We start from the raw sequence: 22,299 nt of genomic DNA on the forward strand, positions 1-22,299 counted from the left end.
AATATATCAGTAGCATGAGAAACTAGATATGAAGTTTCAAAGTGCTTGTCTGCCAGCTAGACAGTTTTAGTTGAGGAAGGTGACTGGGATGAGTGTGAGGATCTTGCCAAACATTGAGATGTTTAGAAACAGGGTGTGGGGCAAGAAGCCAGTGAGAGTTAAATCACTGGGAAGTGCACAGATGGTGGTAAGTGACAAATGGACTACACAGAGGAGAATAAAGGTGGATAAATTGACTAAGACAGAGACTTCATTCAAAAAGAAAATTGAACAGTTTACCAAAAAAAGCCACCAGCCTTATGTGATCAAAAGTACATCTTGCTTTGATGTTTTTCATCTTGTTATTGAATGAGAATTATCTTGATTCAGTCTGGAAAAGAAAGGAAAGATCAATACTGAAAATGTTCATTGAAGATTATGAGAGAATTGAGTGATGCCAAATAAAAGGTTTGATATTTGTAGTGTTGTGAGGCTGGACTAAAATGTCTTCATTCTACACAATGATGCTCTGTGGTTTTGAATATAAGAACTGAAAGGGGGAAATGCCTATAATTGTGATTATTTATATGCATCTTACTCTTTTTTAATTTTTATTGCTATTTTATTATTTTATGTGTCTGTTGACTATATTTTATTTAATGAATTACTGAATAAATATACGCATACAGGGATTGCAAAATTTACTTTATGGCAAAGTTTTAAAAGTATGATAACACAAAACAAGACTTGGTTTCTATGTGAGCATATTTGAAGCATTCAAATGAGCACCTTTCCGTTTATTTCAATGTAGTTGCTTGAATATGCTTGGCCCGGGGTGTGGCACTATTAGGAGGTTTTGCTTTGTTGAAGTAGCTGTGGCCTTGTTGGAGGAAGCATGTAACTGTGGAAAAGGGATTTGAGACCCTCCTCTTAACTGCCTGGAAGACAGTCTTCTCCTGTTGGCCTACAGAACAGCTCCTCCAGGGCTATGCCTACCTGGATGCTGCCATGCTTCATGCTATGATACAATGGACTAACCCTCAGAACCTGTAAGCCAGCTGCGATTAAATGTTGTCCATTTTAAGAGTTGCTTTAATCATGGACTCCCTTTACAGCAAAGGAAACCGTAACTAAGATAGTAAAGATTTCTAATTCTCTGACGAATTGTCTTATAGAAATGAGACATAGTGGTGCTTTCAATCTTTCCTGGCTGTGGGTGAGTAAAATGAACCAAAACTGTATGCAATCAACGATAATATCAGGGTTGTTGATATTTTTTTATTTTTTATTTTTTTTCCTTCTGGGATGTATGGAAATTGTAAACAATACTAAACATTTAAAACATGAGAATTTAGATTAATTTTCAAATTAAACAATACGTTCAAACTCTCTTTCATTTGGTTGTTGAGTCTTTGTACTTTAAGCAAGATGTTTAAATCTGTTTATCATCCTTATCGTTTATATGGTTTGTAAAACTAGATAGCACTGGTCATAGTTTGGAAAGAGAGACAAACACACATGCACATGCGTGTATGTGTTCATTGTGTGTGTGATGCATTGTTTGTGTGTGCAGTGTATGTACTTGTTAGTATAGATGCATGTGTGTGAACATGGCTGTGGAGGCCCAGCATTGATGTTATCTGTGTTTTTTCAACTACTCATCACCTTTACGTTTTGATAAGGAGTCTTTTGCTGAGGCTGCTTGATTCAGTTAGACCAGAAGACCAGTGGCATCTAAAGCTCTTTCTGCCTTTACATCCATCCCCTTGTTCTGTGGCTGCAGGCACATTTTCACCACCAGATTTTTACCAGTGTTCCTGAGATCTAAACTCATGTCCTCATGCTTGTACTGTAGGAGGTTAATGGCTCTTAATTAACTTCCCGGCTTTACATATGCCCTTTTAACTCATGGAGCTAGAATAACCCCATTATATTTCATTTCTAATATTTTGAGAAAGAGTCTAAACAAAATTGCCTGTCTGTTTCTGTCTCTTTGTCTCTTTCTGCCCTGCCAGTCTCTGTCTCTCTGTCTATCTCTGTCTCTCTCTTTCTCTCTCCCTCCCTCTACTTCTCTTAGAGTTTTAGGAAGTAACATGCTTCTTGTTCATCAGTGACACTAATATCATCTCAGTAAAAAGAGGTGTGAAAGTCCATTTCTGTCTAAGCTTGCAGGGACAGGCTGGGTGTTTGATAGACATCTATATAATTTCTATTGTAAAAGAAAGAGTTTTGTGGGGGACCTTTATCTTTAAACCCAGAGTAACTGAATGCCAGTAGTATGGATAAAGATAATTGTGCTGCATAACTGTTCTACGAGGAACAGTTACAGGAGGAGCTTGAGAAAGGGATAGAATCATGCCCACATTCCCTACAGTTTTCTTTTGTCAATATCGCACTGAAGTTCTCGGGATATTTTACTCTAAAGACCGTAAAACTAGACTTCAATTCATTAAAAAAAATTATTTTCGGAAATCCTCACTTGGCTCCAATCACCCCATCTACCCCATCTATGAACTCCTGGAACCAGCTTTGTAGAACTAAAGCTGCAGGATCCCCATGATACAGGGCAATAATAGGACATCTGAACAGAGTCCCTATGAGGATCCAGTATTGATACTATGGCAAAAGCTAGAGGCCTCAAGCTAGACCACTGACTCATGGCAATGAAGATTTGCAAGTAAAGCTGCTGTTTAGGCAAATGAGTACTGTCTTGGGATTTTCCCTGTCTAATTACATTAGGGCAGTGGGAGGCCTGTGATTGGACAGGGGAAAGGGAGGCGGAGCTAAGAGTTGCAGCGACAGGGCATCTCAGGTAGCAAGAAAACCAAGATGGCTGCTGATATGCACTCGTGGCTTTTCCAGCCACAAGTAGGTATGGTTTCACAAGGTTAAAAATATTGGGATAAAGCTTTTATCATTATCAATTGGCTCTGGAATTATTGTATTGGCATGTTGTAAATTGTGGTTTTGTTGATATATAAATCTTATTGGTTAATTAAGCTTTAAGATTCTTGATTCAACTGGGTTACAGGGTATTGTGTTATAAACCTACAGGATGGCTGGTCTATTTGGTTACTGTAGTGTGGAACCGCTGGTTGCAGAGAATTATAGCAGAGAAGGAACTAGTGGCTTGTGGGACAAGCGAGCCAGAGGCTGCAGGGGCTAGCCACAGATAAATGTTGGACCGGCAGGAGAGCAGAAATGTGGTCAGGCACTGCGGAGAGTTGGTAGTATTCTCTGTTTCCTGCAACAGAGTATACTACATGACTTCCTATGACACGCCACAGCTTCCATAGTGAGGTCAGTTTATGTTGTTTGTTTGCTTGCTTATTATTTTATTTTTTGTTTTCTTTTGTAGGGTCAAGGTTGCAAGAGTAAAAGGCAGATTCATCAGGATGGGAAAATGAGTGGAATTGGGGTACGTGTTGTGAAACTCATAATGAATCAATAAAAAGTGTTAAAAATCAATTCATGCTTAAAGGAGCCTTTGGCAAATGCTGAGATTCATCTGCATAGATCATTATTTCATATGGCTAGAACAAATGGAAAGAAGTCTGTAGGAAAAACATGTCCTTACCCTAAAAAAGCAGATCCCATGGATCAATTACCAAGACAGGAGTTAAAGTTATAACTCACAGGTATCAGCTGCCTTAGATAAATGGTCGTTCTTTTAGTCAATGCTGGAAACTGACCTTCAACTAAATTATTCTTGGATTTGAACTTTCTTTTCACCCTAAGAGATCATACCTACAAATAGTAAAATGGCAGGAAAATGTAAAATAGAGAAATAGCAACAGAGAAAAAAGAAAGTGACCAAGTGGTACATCAATTTATAAATCATTTGCCAACACAAAGGGATTTAAGATTAATCTAAGCCATATAAACATCACTTTTGTCTTTTTCCATTGCTTGATAACTATTAGGAAAATTTACTGTAAAGGAAAAGATATATTTTATCACTATCTCTTCCCTAAGTCCTCTTGGCTTGGTTTTAGTGGACATATTTTGTTATTAGAAACTACAAAGGAGTCATGAGATTCCAGGCAGACTCTTCCAAGGCTAGTTAAAAGCAGCAGCATGTTGACACACTTCTCAGACTGCCAAAGCTTGGGTCCAGATCACTGATAACTGAATACATAATAAAGTTACCAAATTTCTCTACGTTTTAAGTTTAAAATGGTGCCTATTCATCACATAATTTGTAAGGGTGATAGTGGAATTGGACCTAAGCAAAAACAAGGTTACCACACATTAACAATAATAATAACTAAGCATTTCTGTGAGAGTATATCAGTGTGTGTGTGTGTGTGTGTGTGTGTGTGTGTGTGTGTGTGTGTGTGTGTAAAACAAGTACAAAAGCATATAAATGCTGTTTGTGCTTTAAATAAACTATTTTTTTTCTTAGTTGTTTGAGATAAGCTCTCATTCTATAGCTTTCACTAGCTTGAAACTCACTAGCCAAAAGGTTATGCGATAGCCTAAAACTTGTAGCCATCCTCCTGCTTGTCTTTCCCAAACACAGCAAGTGTTTGGACAGCAAGTCTGTGCCATCATACCCAGTTTACACTATATTTCTCCAGAGCACTTTTGTTGAAGTAAATATTATTTGGGGATATCTACCCCATCTTAGATAAGAGCCACAAAATCTTTATATTTATAATAAGCCTTAAACTGGACAGGTGTCAACCCTTTGTGCTATTTTATCTACTTCCCTGTCAATAACCCGGAGATATCACTTGCCATGTTCTGCTTGGGCTTCTCCTATTCCAAGAGGCAGGCCTTCATGGCCATGATCTACATACTCCATGGCAACTTCATCCTTCCTCTTTCTCTCTTTTCCCTTCCTTGTGGTCCCTGCCTCAGATACCAAGCCCAGGAACCAAGGACATTCTCCCCAGTTATAGACATCTTTATTAATCAATCACAGATAACTTGGGGGACAAAGTTTGTACAACAAAAGCTGGTATACATGAGGATCTGCTCATTTTAGACCAGTCAAATCTTCAGGTAGAGAATTTCGCTTTTGAGTGCATAGCAGCATCATACCAATCTAAATGTAGAGAGCTGGTCTGGTCCTTCTGTGTATTCAAGAGTTAAATAATGTCCTGCATGATCTAGCTGCTCCCTGATGAGAAGATCCTCACATACACCAGATGATGCTATGTAACTTTGGTCCCCAAGTTAATTGGTCAATAAAAGGCTAAAGCCAATGGTTGGGCAAGTCTTGAAACTATTTAAACTTATATCCCAGGGGATATATGTCCCTTATTACTCACTGTTTCTTCTGGCCCCATGCTCATGGTTCAACTCCTCTCATGGTAGCTTCCTCATTCTTTGCTCTCCTCTCTTCTCCCTCTATCTGCAAGGTAACTGAAAACCCTCCTACTTCTATCTACTGCCCAGTCACAGGATTTAGCCTTTTAGTGACCAATTCCCTTTGAGAGCAAGGTTACATAGCATCATTTGGTGTATGTGATGAGCTCCCTGTCAAGATCTTGGGAAATAGTTTTTAGCATCTGAATACATAGCAGTACCAGACCAACCCCCTCCAGAAGCTGTGATTGGAGAATTGTTAGGATACAGTGAGTTGTTGGAATTCACAGAAGGGATTTATTCCAATTCTCTTGATATTGCTTCCTGGGAGACTTAGTGTATTCATAGATTCTGAAGAAAAGGAAACTAATAAGCAAAGTTACAGTCATAGAAAGAGCAAAGACTTGTTCATCAACTCAACACATACTCACCTCACTACTCCCAGGACCACCTTGAAATGCTAGAAATACAGCTCTCTAAATGGGAAGCTAAACTTAAAACTGCACACACAAAACAAATTGCTTCCAAAGCAAATAAGCAAGTGAATGGCCAGTATTTCACGCTATGCTGCTACTGAGGGAGGATGGAGTTTGCTGTGTCCACCGTTTCCTTTGTAAGGTTTATTCCCTTTAAAGCAGCAAGTTTACTGGGTCTTTGCTCCTTTACAAGTATTTCCATGTTTTTCTGAAAGACATAGCTATTGAGGTAGAAATGCTTAGGCTTCTCAGAATAGACCTCCCATGGCTAAGAGCCCTTATTCAGGAAGGAACAGAGAGGATGTGGAGTAAAAGATCCCTTTGTTGGGCTTTAAATCTATTGTCTTCCTTACTACTCATCTCTTTAGCCAAGGAAGAGAGAAATTAACTGTGATGAAGAATGAGAGCCAGAGAGAAACGTGTAGGCATTGTCAAGGTGAACCCATCCACTATTGTCTCCAAAATGAGCTTGATGCTTATTTTCCTGGTCTCCAGAATACCGCCTTTATTCTTGGTTTTCCTTTATTTTTCCATTATTCTCCAAGGCAACCATGTACAAAGAAAGTCTATGATCAGCTTGTAATGAGAGCTACAAAAGGATGCCCTCTTATTTCCTAGCTCTGATCTGTAGGTATTGAGAGTTACAAATATTATCAGCTAGATAAGTTACAAAAAAAAAGATGGAAAAAAAAGTTTAGCCTCCAAAGATCCCAGGGTAAAACATATTACCAAAATATTTTAAGAGCATACAAGAAAAATCAGAAAATGGGAAAACAAGCATGCATACACCATGCAGACATACATATTTGCACATGAGCAACGCACACAAATACATTACACACACACACACACACACACACACCATGAGCCTAGGATATGCTAAGAAAACATCAATTTGGCACTTAGATGCTTTTTTGCAAGCTCTTCCCTACTTATACGTCCACCCTGCCCACCACATAAACTCCTAACCCCTACTTCCTTTGGCACCTGCGGTCTTCTAAAAGTCCTGACAAACAAACAGAGAGTGCTGAACTCATCCAATTCCCAGTGAAGATTTAATTTCTCCTCTTGTGTACTGTTCCTATAGCTGTTTTATTTAACTTTCTGAGCTCTATGTTCTCATTATACACAGAACTAATAATCATACTTACTTCCAGATTCTAATGTTCATTCAACAAGATCATAATGCTGTATAATTAGAAAATAACACATACAGTTTATTGATTTTTATAATCATTGTCATTATTATAAGGCTCATCAAATGAAGATAACCACATAAATAAAAGACACAAGTCATCTGACACACAATTGAAGGCACAGGCAAGTGTCAAAAGGTCTTGAAAGTACAAACTCACTTAAGACCCAGGCATCCTAGGTCAGCTACTATCACCTTAAAAAAACCGAGATACTTACAACTCCCAAACTCAAAATAGCTCTGAAGTGTTGGCAAAGATATCCTTGTTGTGAAGGTACATAAAGTGCCCTTTGTGAATTTCTCTCCCCAAGTGTTAACTGACAAACAGCATGCGACACACTTGACAGTCTCCTTCAAAGGGAGTGTAAAGAAAGTGCCTGAAATACAGAGAATTTGGCTGCTCATTATAGACCCCTCTTTGGCAAACATCATGTCAAAGCATCAAAGCTTTTCAAACGTTGGAGGACCTGACTTAGACTGAGATAAGAAAAGCTGATAAAAAAAAAGTTATCCTTGATTTCCAGTGTACATTTGTTTAGTATAATTGTTCTTACAAGCTGAAGTACAGACAGAACATAATTTAATTGAATTCATGTGAACAGAAAACTACTTTAAAATTATGTTTCTCATGGTTTTCTACTCCTAACTTTTAGTGCATAACAAGTATCAGGCAAGCAAACTTCCCCAGTGAATCCCAGCCCTTCTCTTAAGTCTAATCTCCTCTCTCCTTGATATTAGAAGCTGCCTAGGACTTATTTAACTTCTTAGTAAGTCATTTCTTAGATTGTCATAGGACTGGGGCTTTCTCCTTGAATGGTCGATGCTTTATCTTCACTGTTAAAATGAAAATAATCTTTCAAGTAAACTGAATCCCAACCTGTGAGAAGTTCCCTGTTTCGTGCACATACTCTAAATACATGGGAATAGCAGGTAAGACATATATTTTTGACAAAAGAAACTATAGATGTGGATCATTTTATAAATCAGCATGCTCCCCCTTTAACAAAATTCAATTTTATGATTTTCAAGAGCATCAAGATTGTGCAATGAAAGATTGATTTGCTAGGCCATCAATGCAACCATTTACTTTTGTTTCATTTTCTCAGAACTGGTTTTTATATAGGCTTTAACTCTTTTCTAAATATCAGAGTTGTTTTTAGAATGTAAAATTCTTGAGGACATGGACTCAGCAAAATTTTGTCAGCAATGACGTTGTCCAGGCACCTTGCAGACTTTATAATAAAACAATAAGACCACAGTCCCTGCCCTTTGAGATCTCACTCTCCAGTCAGGATGAGAAAATTATAAATAGTTCCATGGAGTATGGCAGCTGATACCATGGAGATAAACTGAGGTCAGGGTGAATTATTTGAGCATTGGAAACTCAAAGCAAACACAAAGGTGAGTGCAATAGAACAGAGATCTTAGAAACAATGCACAGTGATACCCACCTAGTTTTTGACTAATAAATAAATGTGTCAATACCTCTTTAACAAACAGTGCTGAGAAAATTAAATAGCCACATAATATATGAACAAAACTATTTCTAATCTTTCACAAACATAAACTAAAAATAGATCAAAGATCTTATCAAGATCTATAATATACAAGAACTTTTTGAAAATTAATATAATAGCAAGTCATCAAAAATTTGCATAGACATAGGGGATTGTGTAAATTAAAAATCTGTATAGCAAAGCAAGCAATCTCAAGAAACAGTAACAGGAAAACATCTCTGCCAGCAATACATCAGAGCAGGGTCAAGAGCTACAACAACAACAACCCCCCAAAACAAATACGAGATCAGATAAAATATTGCAAAATAACAAAACAACAGCAACAAAAAACAAACACTCTAAGACACCTAAGCCATCCAGTCGGTGAGCTAGTGAACTGAATTGGTAATTTGTGAAATAAGAAACACACTCAACCAATATTTGAAACGAAAATTAAATCTACTTTGAGATTTCATTTCACCTCAGCAAGAATGGCTAACATCAAGCTACAAATTCCGTCCAAGATGTGGGTCAAAAGAAACACTATTGATTACTGGTTGCAATGGAAAACTGATGTAATCACTATGGAAACCCGTATAGATGTTATTTTAAAATTAAAAAAAAAAGTACTTGTAGTTTTTCTTCTTTCAATAATTTCTTGTATCAATATCTAAAGGATTCTAATCCCTAACACAGAGATATGTAGTTATGCTTATTACTGCACGATTCATAACTAAGAAATATAACCAACCTATATGTCCGTCAACAAAAAAGTGATAAATAAGCATGATAGAATTTTATCCAATCATAAAGAAAAAATGAAAAATACATTGATAAGGAAATTAACCAGCCTCAAAGGATGCCATGTTTTCTTTCCTATATAGTACCTCTCAGTTTTAAGTGTGTGTGTGTGTGTGTGTGTGTGTGTGTATCATAAAACTAGAAACAAGACAATCAGAAGAGAAGATGAGATCTTAAGGGGTGGGGGAAAAAGAATAAAGAAGAGTAATGGAATACATGAGACAAGGAAGCTGAAGAAGAGCTGTGACCAGAGCAACCCAACTCTGGATCCATGGCTCCAGATACATATGTAGCAGAAGATGGCCTTATCTGACATCAAAGGGAGGGGAGGTCCTTAGTCCTATGGAGATTTGATGCACCAGCATAGGGGGATGCTAGAGCAGTGAGGTGGGAGTGGGTGAGTGGGTGGTGGAGAACCCTTATAGAGACAAAAGGGGAGGGGAGATGGGGTGGTTGTGGAGTAACGGGGAAGGCGGATATTGTTTGAAATGTAAATGAATACAATAATTAATTTTTAAAAAAGAAAAGAAAAGAAAATAGGATGTTACTGAGAAAACTTCTGAAAGAGAAACCGAACTAAGTTAATTACCTGTCTGATGCAAGTGTGGAAGGAGCTGGTGAATGAGAAGAGGGAGACCTACCATAGTATAGAGAAGACGAAACGGGCCCAAGCCGAGAAAGGCCAACTTTCCTAAAATAAGCCATGCAGGAAAGTTGTCAGCACTTTGATATTTATAAGCATGGGGCAATTGACCCAAAATTTGACTTCTACTTGCAGACAGGGGAGTTGAGGAAGGTTGTATCTTCGAGGGCATTTGAGGCAAGGCTTAGGACACTGGATTTGTTGCACATTGTGCTGAAAAACTGCATTTGTCATCCATTGCTAGTTTAACACATCATCAAAATGGCATCAAAATTACATCTTGAATGCATTTATAACTTTCAAGGACCAATGTAGTCCAAGGAACCTATTCCCCTGCCTGCTCCAGCTTCTGATTGTTACCATTCCCTTTATATATATATAACTCTCTCTATATCTATATCTATATCTATATCTATATCTATATCTATATCTATATCTATATCTATATCTATATCTATATCTATATCTAATCTATATATTCTCTTCTCTCATACATCCTGACTGCAGTTTCCTTTCTTCCACTCCTCACAGATCCTTTCCACAATTTCCCTCTCCCCCAGATTCATTCCTCCTCCATTTACCTTCAGAAAAGATCAGGCCTTCCAGGGATATCATAACATAACAAGTTATAATAAGACTAGGAACAAACTTCATACCAAGTATAGATCCCACTACTCCATTGGCACAGCTCTTCATCTCACTCTGACTCTTCTGCCTCCATCTTCTATACTTCTGGACCACCATGAAGATTTTGATTTTCATGCAGGAAAATCTCATCTTAAACGGCTTAATGTATCCACACCTGTTTACACCTTCTGCCAGGTAAGACAATAGATTTGTAGGTCGTGGGATTACACATAGGTATATAGGTAAATGATTTGTGATAACAATGGTTATTACAGGGCTTCAGAAAGGACCAGTAAGATGCAAACATGTACTTGTCTGGAAACCATGACCTTTTCCTAATCCATGAGTTTCAGAGTTTTAGTAGCATCATATAAATGTGTTATTAAAACACCTTAGGTATTTAAAAACCTAATGTCTTAAATTCCAGTATATATCACTCATGTTCTATTTCCCCCAGTTCAGTGGTGTGTGTACTTAGAACACTGGGAATATGTATGACATATGTATGACTATGAGTTTTTACTCATTTGAAGGATATATATATATATATATATATATATATATATAGAGAGAGAGAGAGAGAGAGAGAGAGAGAGAGAGAGAGAGAGAGAAAACCTAAATTCTTAGAACTATATGGAACATTTCTCATTAGAAGTCAAAACCAGACATGAATGAGAAATTTCACCACCAAAGTAACCTGTTCTTGGAAGACTTTTTATGACCTTGAGTCTCATATTTTAAAGGAGCAAAATATGCTTTCCTGCAACTTTTATTATGAGAATTAAGGAATATATAATGTTGATGATTATTTTGAAGTTGGTGGTATGAATTAAGAAAACTGCCCACCCACAGTCGCAGGCATTTGAGTATTGGGTCTCCAGGTGACAATGTTGTTTGGAGAGGTTGAGGAGGTGTGACCTTCCAGAGGAAGTGAATCATAGCAGGCTTTGTGAGTTTAAAACCTCTCGGATATTTTGTTGTTCTCAGCATCTTGCTCTTGATTCAGGATGTGGGCCCTCAGCCTGTTTTCCAGTGGCCGTGCTTTCTACTTTCTGCCATTCTTTTACTGCACTATCAGAGACACTTATCCCTCTGGAACCAAAAACCCAAATAAACCTTCTCTTCCTTGAATTGCCATCAGTCATGGTGTTCTACCAGAACAACGGAAAAATAACTGATACATATGAAATTCATCGTATATTATGGATCAAATTCTATATGAGCATATTCAATAACATTCCACTCATCAAGGACATGAAAAATAAAGCTGAGATATTGTCATATGTAAAATCAAATAAAATACAGAGTAGTATAATGAAGTGAGACATGTTACTGCATGCCTATAAACTGCATTTGATATGCTGAGGCAGGATCTTTTGAGGAAAGTTGAGACTATAGAGGAAGATCTGTCTTTAAAAGAGAAAACAGAAAGGGATTGCATCTTAGTTTCATCATGAATATTTTATCAAGTTTCTTGCAATTCACTATTCTTAGGAGCCACTTTCCACCGTGGAACTTTCCAGTGTATTTCTCTGAGTCCAGGCTGACAACCTTATTCTTTTTATTTATTAACATGACTTATGGATATTGAAGAACAAAAGCTAATACTATTAATGTTACCAGGAATCCAAAGCTGTTTCCAATCCTTTTTCCTTGCTCCAAATCGTAGTCACTCTAAAGATGTGAGGACACAAGATATTCAGAATTTGGAGGGACTTAGTAATCATTTTCTTGGAAGTATTAAGGTGGTCCTCTGGCTAGCATCATTGGCTCATAAGAGGATGAGAATGAACACTGAACAAGCAAGGACAGGCTCTTAGGGATGCTGTGAATTTACACATACGCATTCCAACCCATATCAGGGCACAAATATGAGTGTGCAGCATTCAAATGGCAGGCTTGAGACACTGGGAAAGCACTGGCATGAAGTCAGAGAGGCTTGCTTTTAATCTGTAGCTGAGAGGCAATGCACGAATCATTTATTCCATTTCCCTAATATTTTTGACTAATTCACTCAAAAAGACATTTATCCAGGACCTTCCAAGAGCATGGAGCCTTTCTCGGCAGGTGTGTGGGATAAGCTAAGGGAGAGACAGTGACCATGAACAGAGGCAGAAAGCACTGGCTCCTTTCAAGTACTTGTTTGTAGAGTATGTTTAAGACATATGGGAATTATTTTCTTCACAAGCTATATTCTTCATCCCAAGGATTGTGACATGCTCTAGAAAATGACTTTAGCAGAAATGTATAATACAGACAGAAGTGGGTAAGTACTAGTTGGACATTTTCCTTTTGTTTTTATACTTTAAAAATTCCTGAAGATATCGACCTATTAAATATTCATCTGTAGACATTTAAACTATTGAATAATGATTATTAATTCTTCAATCCATCTAACTAATTATATTTAGTGATGGGAAGACTCATATGGCATCAACAAAGACATAACCTATAAATTAATGTGGTTATACTTAAGAATGACTATGGTTCTAACTTTTCTGTCATTGCACTTTGCTCAGAGCCTAGTCTTTTTCCAGAAAAACACTACAGGTACTTGAAAGCTTTCCATTTAAAATAACTGAAAAAAAGTAAGAAACTTTTCCTTCGATTTTCCTGGATTTTTTTTTCAAATGTACGATACATTGGCCTTCCTAAGATATTTTCAGGGAGTATTTTTTATTACATGCAATTTCTAGTTTCAAAGCTTATCTTAAAATGAAACTGCAAATATTCCGTGTCACTGGTTATATATATATATATATATATATATATATATATATTGCTATTGAGATGGATTTCTGGAAGAATAACTGGCTTCAGGATTGTTCCAATAATAATAATAACAAGGAATAGATTGTTTGATAAATCCTTAATTTGCAACTATCTTGACTGGGCCAAGAAAAGATCATGAATTCTAACCCCACTGTGGGCACTCCAGGGCTGGGCACTCTATCGTGGTTTCAGGCTGCTTCCCTGCTCGTTAGTAATGTAGGGAAATGTTTTAATATCGCTATCAATATCACCAATGCAGGAGGGCCAGTTGGGAGGGACATAAAAATCTATAAAAGATACATCATAAGTTAAGGCTGTGATATTAACCATGTGGTTTCTGATAGCGAGTCTATAACTTGAAACAAGCTCAAAATTAGAGATCAGAAAAAAAGAAAGACTAGATGAGACATCTCTCTATGGAAATAATTTATATTAAAGCAAGTGGAAGTGACAGAGCTAATGGGAGAACCATAGTCTAGGATGAATCTTGAAATGCTGAGTACTGAAAACTGAGGACTGCTTTACAGGAAGTTGTTAGTTAAGAAGTAAATGAATGGTGATTTACGTAGTACTGGTTCCTTGATACTAATTTTACTCTTTCACTGCAGTGCTGGAATTACATAAAATAATCTTTTGTCAGTTGAGAAACATAGGCTACACTGAGTAACATTAAATACTCACAGTCAATACTCCTTTACTGGGTGCAGAAAAATTACACATCAGGCAGGCAGACAGACAGACAGACAGACAGACAGACAGACAGAGATGGCAGAGAATATGTATATAGATGACCAATATATAGATACAGATAAATACATTTGTAAACAGATGAGGTAATGGTGTAGAAAATTAGTGTCAAAATCTGAAGACATGCATGCAGGTGTTCTTTTACTAATGTTATTTTTTAATTTTTTCAAACGTTACAGAAAAGTTCAAGGAAAAATTTCAAATAGTAAAAAATAGACGCCAAAAAGTGTAAAGCAGATATAAACAATGATGTCTCCGGGCCATCCTATCAAAGTAAATACTGTGCACAGCTCCTTCACCCTATCCACTACTTTTATATTTCAGTGGCTTAGATTATTTTATTATTGATTGATAATTAGCTCACTAGGAAACAATTCCTGAGCCCTGAAGTCATAATTATAATATTTAGAAATTCAATGCTATCCTAGCACATATCATAGCACATGGTTCAATGCATACACTGAATAAATGTATTGGCTACATGACAAGAAAACTATTGAGTTTTATATATTTGTCTAAATATACAGGAAGTGTTTATCTTTTGTCTCCAGGTTTTGATAATAGAACATGAAGAACTTTTCATTGTGAGGTTGAGTGAAAGAGAAAAAAATTTACATTTATTTGACTAAATATATATTAATACTTTGTAATGTACTGCTAGGGTATTTCTATTAAACAATGTGAAGTCTACATTCAAAGATTTACAGTTAGGGCAAGAACAAAGCATGCTCTCTTATGATGACATTTAGTACTGAGAAGTTGATTGAATGACTTCACAATACCAATTCATCATAATGAATAAATCTGAAGATTTATTCATCATAAATAAGTAGAGTGGAGTAACATATATTTAAATATTCTTGTTTAATATCTGTGTCTACATGTGTGAATTTTGGAGGACAGTCACCATGCATCAATGATGCAGCTATGAGCCTGGAAATCCTCACTCTAGAATTAACACTGAACTTATGACAGTTTTTAGACATTTAAGTGGAAAAGCATGTCTGAAACTTTAGAAGGTGAAATAAGCCATTTTAAAAGGCCAGCATTATTCCAGTTACATTAATAGTGACCTCACTAGTCTACAGCCAATGTTCTTAGCATATGGTCCTTTGGTTGTTCATCTCCTCTGTTCTTCAAATTTTACAAATATATCTCTGAATAAATGAATACATTTGGCAGTGCTTTCATTTAACGAAGCAATAAAATGTATGACAAACAGACCAAAAAAAAAAGAGAGAATACGAGTTACAAGGTAAGTAAAAAGTAGACAGCCTTTTAGATACTGAATTTTTATGGATTATAAGTAATGTAAATAATATAAATTTATAATATAAGAAGTAAAAATCATTTTCCACTCTCAGCTTGAAAAACGAAGAAACAAACAAACAAAAAACCAAAAACAAAAAACCTAGATGAACAATACCAAACACCAAATAACTAATGTTGCTGATTCTACCAAATGTATTTCTTGGCATGGAATACAAAAAGTTAAAGGATAGCAAATAGTCAAGATAATTTTGGAAATTAATGAAGTTGGAGAACTCACATGATTATCTTAAACCTTTTAATGAAGCAGTAATGAAGACAATGAGATATTGGCATAATTAGAAGAGGGTAACTCAGGGAATTTTCCTTTATATTTGTGATCAATTAATTTGCAAGGGAGGTACTTTTTCCTTTAACTAGTCAAAAAAAAATAACTGTTTGGTAATACAACTGAAAACAGATCTTTATTATATTATGCAAAATCTAAATCAAAATGTGTAGTAGTACCAGTGAGATGGGAAAACACAGGAAAAGTAGGGTTAGACAGGGATTAGGAGATGAAACTGCAAAATCTTAGCAAGTCTCAGCCATTGCCTCAGTAACCTGGACTGTGCTGCATATATGGTGATGGTGGGGGCAAGGAACCTAGTCGACTGCTTCCAACAGATGGATGAAGTTTGTGAGTGAGAATGAGGAAACGAGGTAAAGAGGTGGATGCTGCAAAAAGGAGCTGGCTGCAAGTGATGCAAGCTTTGCCTCAATGGCTCAGAGAAGTAATTGGCATCCTTTGTATGGTGCTAAATGGTGCTGTTCATACTGAACACTGGTAGCTAGAATTCTACATTGTAAAAAGTTGAAACTAGGGCTGACTGACACGAACAAGACTGTGTCTATGAGGCCCAGATAAAATCTAGAGATGTCCCAGAGATGAGCCATTAGAAAGGATCAGGACCATTCCTTCTATATCAGTATCAGTAAGAACCACAGATACCCAGATCTAACACAAGGGCTGGAAGATATGTAGGTGATAGCACTGCCTCCTGGAGCAAATAAATAGTTTCTCAGCTCAAGAAAAGGTGTGTTGATAGGAACCCATGTGGACAACACTTGCATCCATCAAGGACCTAGGCACCTCTCTGAAGACACTTTCATGGAGCTGAACATGTAATTTGTATTTCCCATTGTCTATATATTGAACAAAACCATGAAGAAGCCACACCTTTGTCATTTCTATGACATGAAGAGACCATGTGTACTGTGCTATAGGCAAAGCAAATAAATGCAAGGCAAAGAGACTTACCAACACTCCCAGGAATTCCTTTCCCTGTCTGTCCATTCCTTTTCATATGTTTGTATACATTTAACACTAAATCCACCTGAAAGCAGATATGGACCAGTTGTACCAGGTATATTTCTGCCATTTCCGTTCCTACATCAATACCTTTCATACAGTCTAGTTAGAGTAGTGCCTCTGGATTACAAGTTTTCACTTCTGTAGTAAATTTTCCTATTTGGGATAATTCAGAGGATCACTAATGTTGAGGTCTTTCTAATGCCTTGTTCACCAAGGACCTGTTTGGAAGAAATCAGAGGTAACCATGGTAGGGCATGACCAAGTAAGTGTTTCATTCACTGTGTCTGATTTCTTGGTCATAGTCCAATTGCTTAGTCTCAGTATTGATGTGGTAAATCAGTGACAATACTCATTTCCAGTATAAATGTGGCAATCATTGTAATACAAGAATAATATACAATATAGGAAAATACTCATAAACTGAAATATGATACTTTTAAACATAACTTTTTCAAAGGAAAAATATAAAATGTTAATAATTTTAGGCCAGGCAAAGTGTCATGACTCATAAATATGGCAAAACACATTAGAATTGAAAACAAACCTGGTAAATACAACTTTGTTGATTAAAGAATCTGTTCTTCCAAGAGCACCTTTAAATTTTTGAAAAGACAAGCTGCTAATTTGGAGAAAGTATTTGAAAACTATGTTTGAAACTATGTATTTTACGCAAAATGTATAAAGAATGCATACCACCGATTAACCAAAAATTAAGCCAGGTTCTAATATAAGTAAATAAATGATAGGGATGTTTCACTTAAAAAGACATATATGTTGTTTGCAAACATACCGATGATGCTCAGTCTCACCAGCTATTTTGGAAATGCACATTAACACCAGGATGGCATAGAACAGTCACTATCACTAAATGATACTATATGATGCTGAGTGCTGACAGCCATGGAAAGAAACTGCACCCATGATGCACATGTAGGAATGTTAAACAGGATAACTTCTCAGTACAAAATATTTGGGTACCTTTAAAAATATGAATATCATCATACACATGGACCACAAGACCACTTCCTAAGAATCTACTCAAGAGAAAGAAAAGTATTCATAAGAAGACTTGAATATGAAGGGCCATAAAATGTTATTCATTATAGCTAAAGCTGTAACTAATTTAAATACATGTCACCTGGCTAACAGATAAGTGAAATTCATAGATCTAGAGAATGGAATTCTACTCGCTAATAAGATGGAATAAACACTGAAGTGTGCAATGTGGATGAGCCTTAGAAACACCAGCTGAACTGAAATAAAAGGCATTGGGTATGAAACCCTATGTTCTGTTTGATTTGATTCCAATGAACTATCTGAACAGGGCCAGTTTATAGAACCATTGCTTTAGGATAGAGCATGGGCCAGGATTGACTAGAAACAGGCATTTGAGAATTTCTAGAGAGTGATAAAAATGTTCTAAAGCTTGATTGTGCCTATGGTTGCATGGGCTTATAAATCTTCTAAAGGTAAGTTGCAATTAAATGTAATTTGACTGTGCATTATAAAGAGTGAACTTTATAGCTTACCAGTTTCTAACAGAGAAAGAAAATGCTAATGTTCATGATACACCAACAGTTAAAAATCATCTTAAACTTTTATTGGTGAAGAAGGGCGTGACCACATACATCACTCACACCCTTGTGTTTACTCTTGTGGTTCTTATCCGTTGAAATATATCACAGAACAGTCTTGTAGGAAGGCTTATTACAAGCTAATGTTAGTAAAATATCGAAGCATTGCCACAAAGAAATACGTTCCCGTTCTTTAAACTGAAATACACTTTGAAGTGATGGGTCTTTGAGGATCTTCTCCCAAATGAGGCTTACATGCTGCACAGACTACCTGCTACAGATTGAGCCATGAATGAAGAAGTAACATAAAGAAAACGGAAGTAATATGTTTTGTTGTTGTTTTTAATTAAAGGTATAAGAACATTTAGTCCCTATATTTGGTAAAGGCTCAAACCTAGCAAATACCTAGAATTACTCATGTTTTAAAATGTAAACAGAACAGTATGTAGGAAGATTCTAGGCAGCAGGCTTCAGAAATCTATATATAGAAAACCCCTGCAGCTCTTGAGCAGTGAGGACATTGCTAGTTTTAGTTTGTTCACTGAAACTGGTGGGGACAGTGCCAATAGTGAGGCTAACCTCCACAGTGAGTGTGGACTTCAAAGGCCAGGTAGCTCCCCAAGCCTCAGCTTGTCTCTAATCCATCACTTTGGAAGTGAGGCAGCAGAGGGTGCTGGGACACATAATTGTGTCAGATACAATCAAATTTAAGCTTAATTATAGAAAACCATGTTGGTTTTCATTCATAGTGGATTTGTATATAAGACTGAACATAGTCCACATAGTGCTTAACGTAGTATGTTATCTAGATTATTATCATTTTGGAAAACCACCTGACATCATTAGATAACAAGGAGGAAATCTTGATTTTTGGCTCACCATTTCAGAATTTCGATAGTCACTTAGTTTTTTGGCTTTTGAGCCTGTGGAGAAATGGAACATGGGTGGCAAGGACTCTGGTGGGAGATTGTATAGAAGTAGAGAGGGGATGGTGTAACCAGAGTTCCAAACCTCTGTTAAGAATATACCCCAGTGACTTTCCTTCATGAAACCAGACCCACACTTTAAAGTTACCACCACTCCCAACAGCCCAACAGAATGGAGAATCTTTAACAGAGTCTTCAACATGTAGGCCTCAGGAGAGTCACACTGTTTCTCCGCCATTTTTTTCACTCTCACTCATCCTCAGTCTGTTCTTCTTTCTCCCCTTTTTCTGTTTTTCTGTTTGAAACCTTTACATTATTGTCTTCTCAATTAACACATGCGCGTGCACACACACATTCTTTGAGAATTTCATGCTTGTGTACATACATGTGTTTCGATCATCTCCATCTTCCACTCCCCACACTCTCTCAGATGCCCTTCATCATATTACCTCCCTGTTTAATGCTGTCTTTTGTTTTAACTCATTATATCTAATTTCCACTTCCTGTTTGTTCATGGATCAAGAACATGTCATACATTATTGTATGACCTACGTGAGACCCCATTTCAATAATTTTCTAAGCAGACATAGTATCGGACTGCCTTCTGAATAAGCATATTCATAACTATATGAGGGCAGCTCTCACCTGACTTGTAGAAAATTCCCTTTAATGTGAATGGCAGTTAATAAAGAGACTCAAAATTAATCAAAAGGCATGGATTAAGTGATGTGCACAGCCCTAAATGGAATAACTATATTATATCTATTTTCACTCCAACCAAAGCTCAGGGATTAACCTGAGCTTTGAGAAAGATTGTAAGAACTGTAGTTTGGGAAGACTACTGAGAAATTATTTTCAAAACATGACAGTCCTATAATAGACTCAAACTCATAGTAGCTATGATTGTCTGCACACAAATAAGTCAGTCAAAATCCCAGCATAGGTGGGAGAAACTCAGAAAAGTCTGCCGCTAGCTAAGGAGTTATTGCCAACTGATGGTTGCTGGGGGAGGTAGCACCAATTTTCTTCAGGGATATGACCTCAAGTAGGTAGAGTTTGCCTATGCTTTTTAGATTTCTTTCATTTAGTCTCTGCCTCTCTAAATCTCTATATCACCGATATATTGCATATATTCTGTGTTTGCTATCTTTGCTCTATATATGAACAGAGTAAATTTTGTTTGTTCATTCTGTCTCCCCTTTGAACTCATTTTTCTCCTTCGTAAGCTGTATCAGCTGTGTTGAGAACCTTCTTAATGGGCAACAGAAAAGAAATGCATAGTTAGATATTACTTTATGGGCTGAATCTTCTCATATGCTTATATGTCTTCACATGAAGCACCACACTTGGCCTCTTACAAATGCATGAAACACTATCATCAGTCTCACCTCCACAGGTAATTGAATGAAAGCTCTGGCAATAAGTAGTTGATTCTGGGCTGAAATCCAGAAATTTTATCTCAAATTCAATACTCCTTTTGTTCCCACGTTGAATCAGAAACCATTCTCCTCTGAAAAAAAATGGCAGCAACTCTTACTTTCAAATCATGAAATTATAGAAAGACATAGCAAAACTAAGTATTCTGTAGAGAATTCCACTATATTGTAAAGAAACTGACCAAATAGATATTGGTTTACTCATATCTAATTATTAGCATTTCAGTGGGCTTAGGTAAGTCCATATACACACATACAAACACACACACAAATACACACACATGTGCACATTTCATTTATATGAAATTTAAAATTATCTAAGCTGGAGATCACAGGAATCTATCCATATAATAAGAAGTGTACAATATTGCACAATTTCTTACTAAATACAAAGATAGATTAATTTGATAAATTAGCATAACCCAATTTTGTTTTGTGTGGTAGTATAAATGAGAATAGCCTTCATAGTTACATATGTTTGATTACTTGGTCCCCAGTTGATGGAACTGTTTTGGAAGGATTAAGAGGTGTGGCTTGTTGGATAGGTGTGTCACTTGATTAGGATTTTGAGGTTTCAAAAACCTATGCTATTCCCTGTTAGTTTCTCTCTGTCATGGGCTTGGTCAACATATAACTGTCAGCTACCTCTCCAGTACCTTGTCTAGCTGCTGCAATGCTCCCCACCATAACAGTCATGGACTCTAATATCCTGTAACTGTAAGCCCCCAAACAAACTCTTAAGTCACCTTGGTTGTAGTGCCTAATCATAGTAATAGAAAAGTAGCTAAGACACCTCACCAAATCAGAATTATATAATTATGATGAGTTGCCTAGATTTGAAAATCAGGGTAAAGACATCAAAAGTTAATGGATAAGTTATAATAATTTACATTAATTATAATAAACATATATTATTATATGATATATTATTGATAATTACATAAAATATCTCAAAAGAATAAGATTAAAACTGCAACAAGCAAAATTAAAACCAAGAATTACAAAGTAAAGAAGACAAAAAAAACCTATTGATAATTACATAAAAATGTCTCAAAACAGTAAGATATAAACAGGAAATGAGAAAATTTTAAACTAAGCATTATGAAGACAACATAATATGAATGAAGCTATCTCCACTGGTGAGTTGATAGTGAGCTCTGTTAACTCAAATGCAGCATACTGTTGACTAAAGAAGAAGACTGTAACCACTTCAGGCTTTGTGAGCTATATGCACTCTTTGTCACTGTTTCTTTTTCTCACTCTGGCTCTCTTTGTAAGATTTTTTTTTAAATTAAAAAAATCTTGGCTCAAGACAAGGACCAGATCTTATTTTTATAGCCCCACCTAGTTAGTGGTTTACTAAATATAGACAGATGGGCTGAGAGATGGGCTTAATTTTCTACTTAGCTGAGTTATGAAACTGTCAAACTCAAGGGCAGCTTTAGAAAAGATGAAAATAATGAACACAGTTTCCAAAATTGTCTTCCAAATATCCACAATTACATGAGTTGGTTCTTCAGTTCTACATTTTTCTCAGAGAAGTAATTCATCAAATATGGGTCTCCATTTACTCAACACACAGTTTCAATAATCTTCAAATAATGACTAATAAAGTCCCAAAATTCAAGCTGTCTCTGGTGACAGCATGAAACAGAAGGATAGCTGTGGCTTCAGTTTGGCCATATATCACG

General features: G+C 36.5%; 1 long non-coding RNA gene across 1 annotated transcript in view; it reads left to right on the plus strand.

Annotated features, from left to right (window-relative positions):
* Gm41314 overlaps positions 1-22,299 on the plus strand; it is an 84,611-nt gene that overhangs the window by 56,579 nt on the left and 5,733 nt on the right. The window contains exon 3 of the long non-coding RNA XR_875324.1: positions 3,338-3,397. This is a non-coding gene — a long non-coding RNA (predicted gene, 41314). The remainder of the gene's footprint in view (positions 1-3,337; positions 3,398-22,299) is intronic.

Source organism: Mus musculus, chromosome 15 (genome assembly GCF_000001635.26).
Source record: "Mus musculus strain C57BL/6J chromosome 15, GRCm38.p6 C57BL/6J".
NCBI classification, from domain to species: Eukaryota; Metazoa; Chordata; class Mammalia; order Rodentia; family Muridae; genus Mus; species Mus musculus.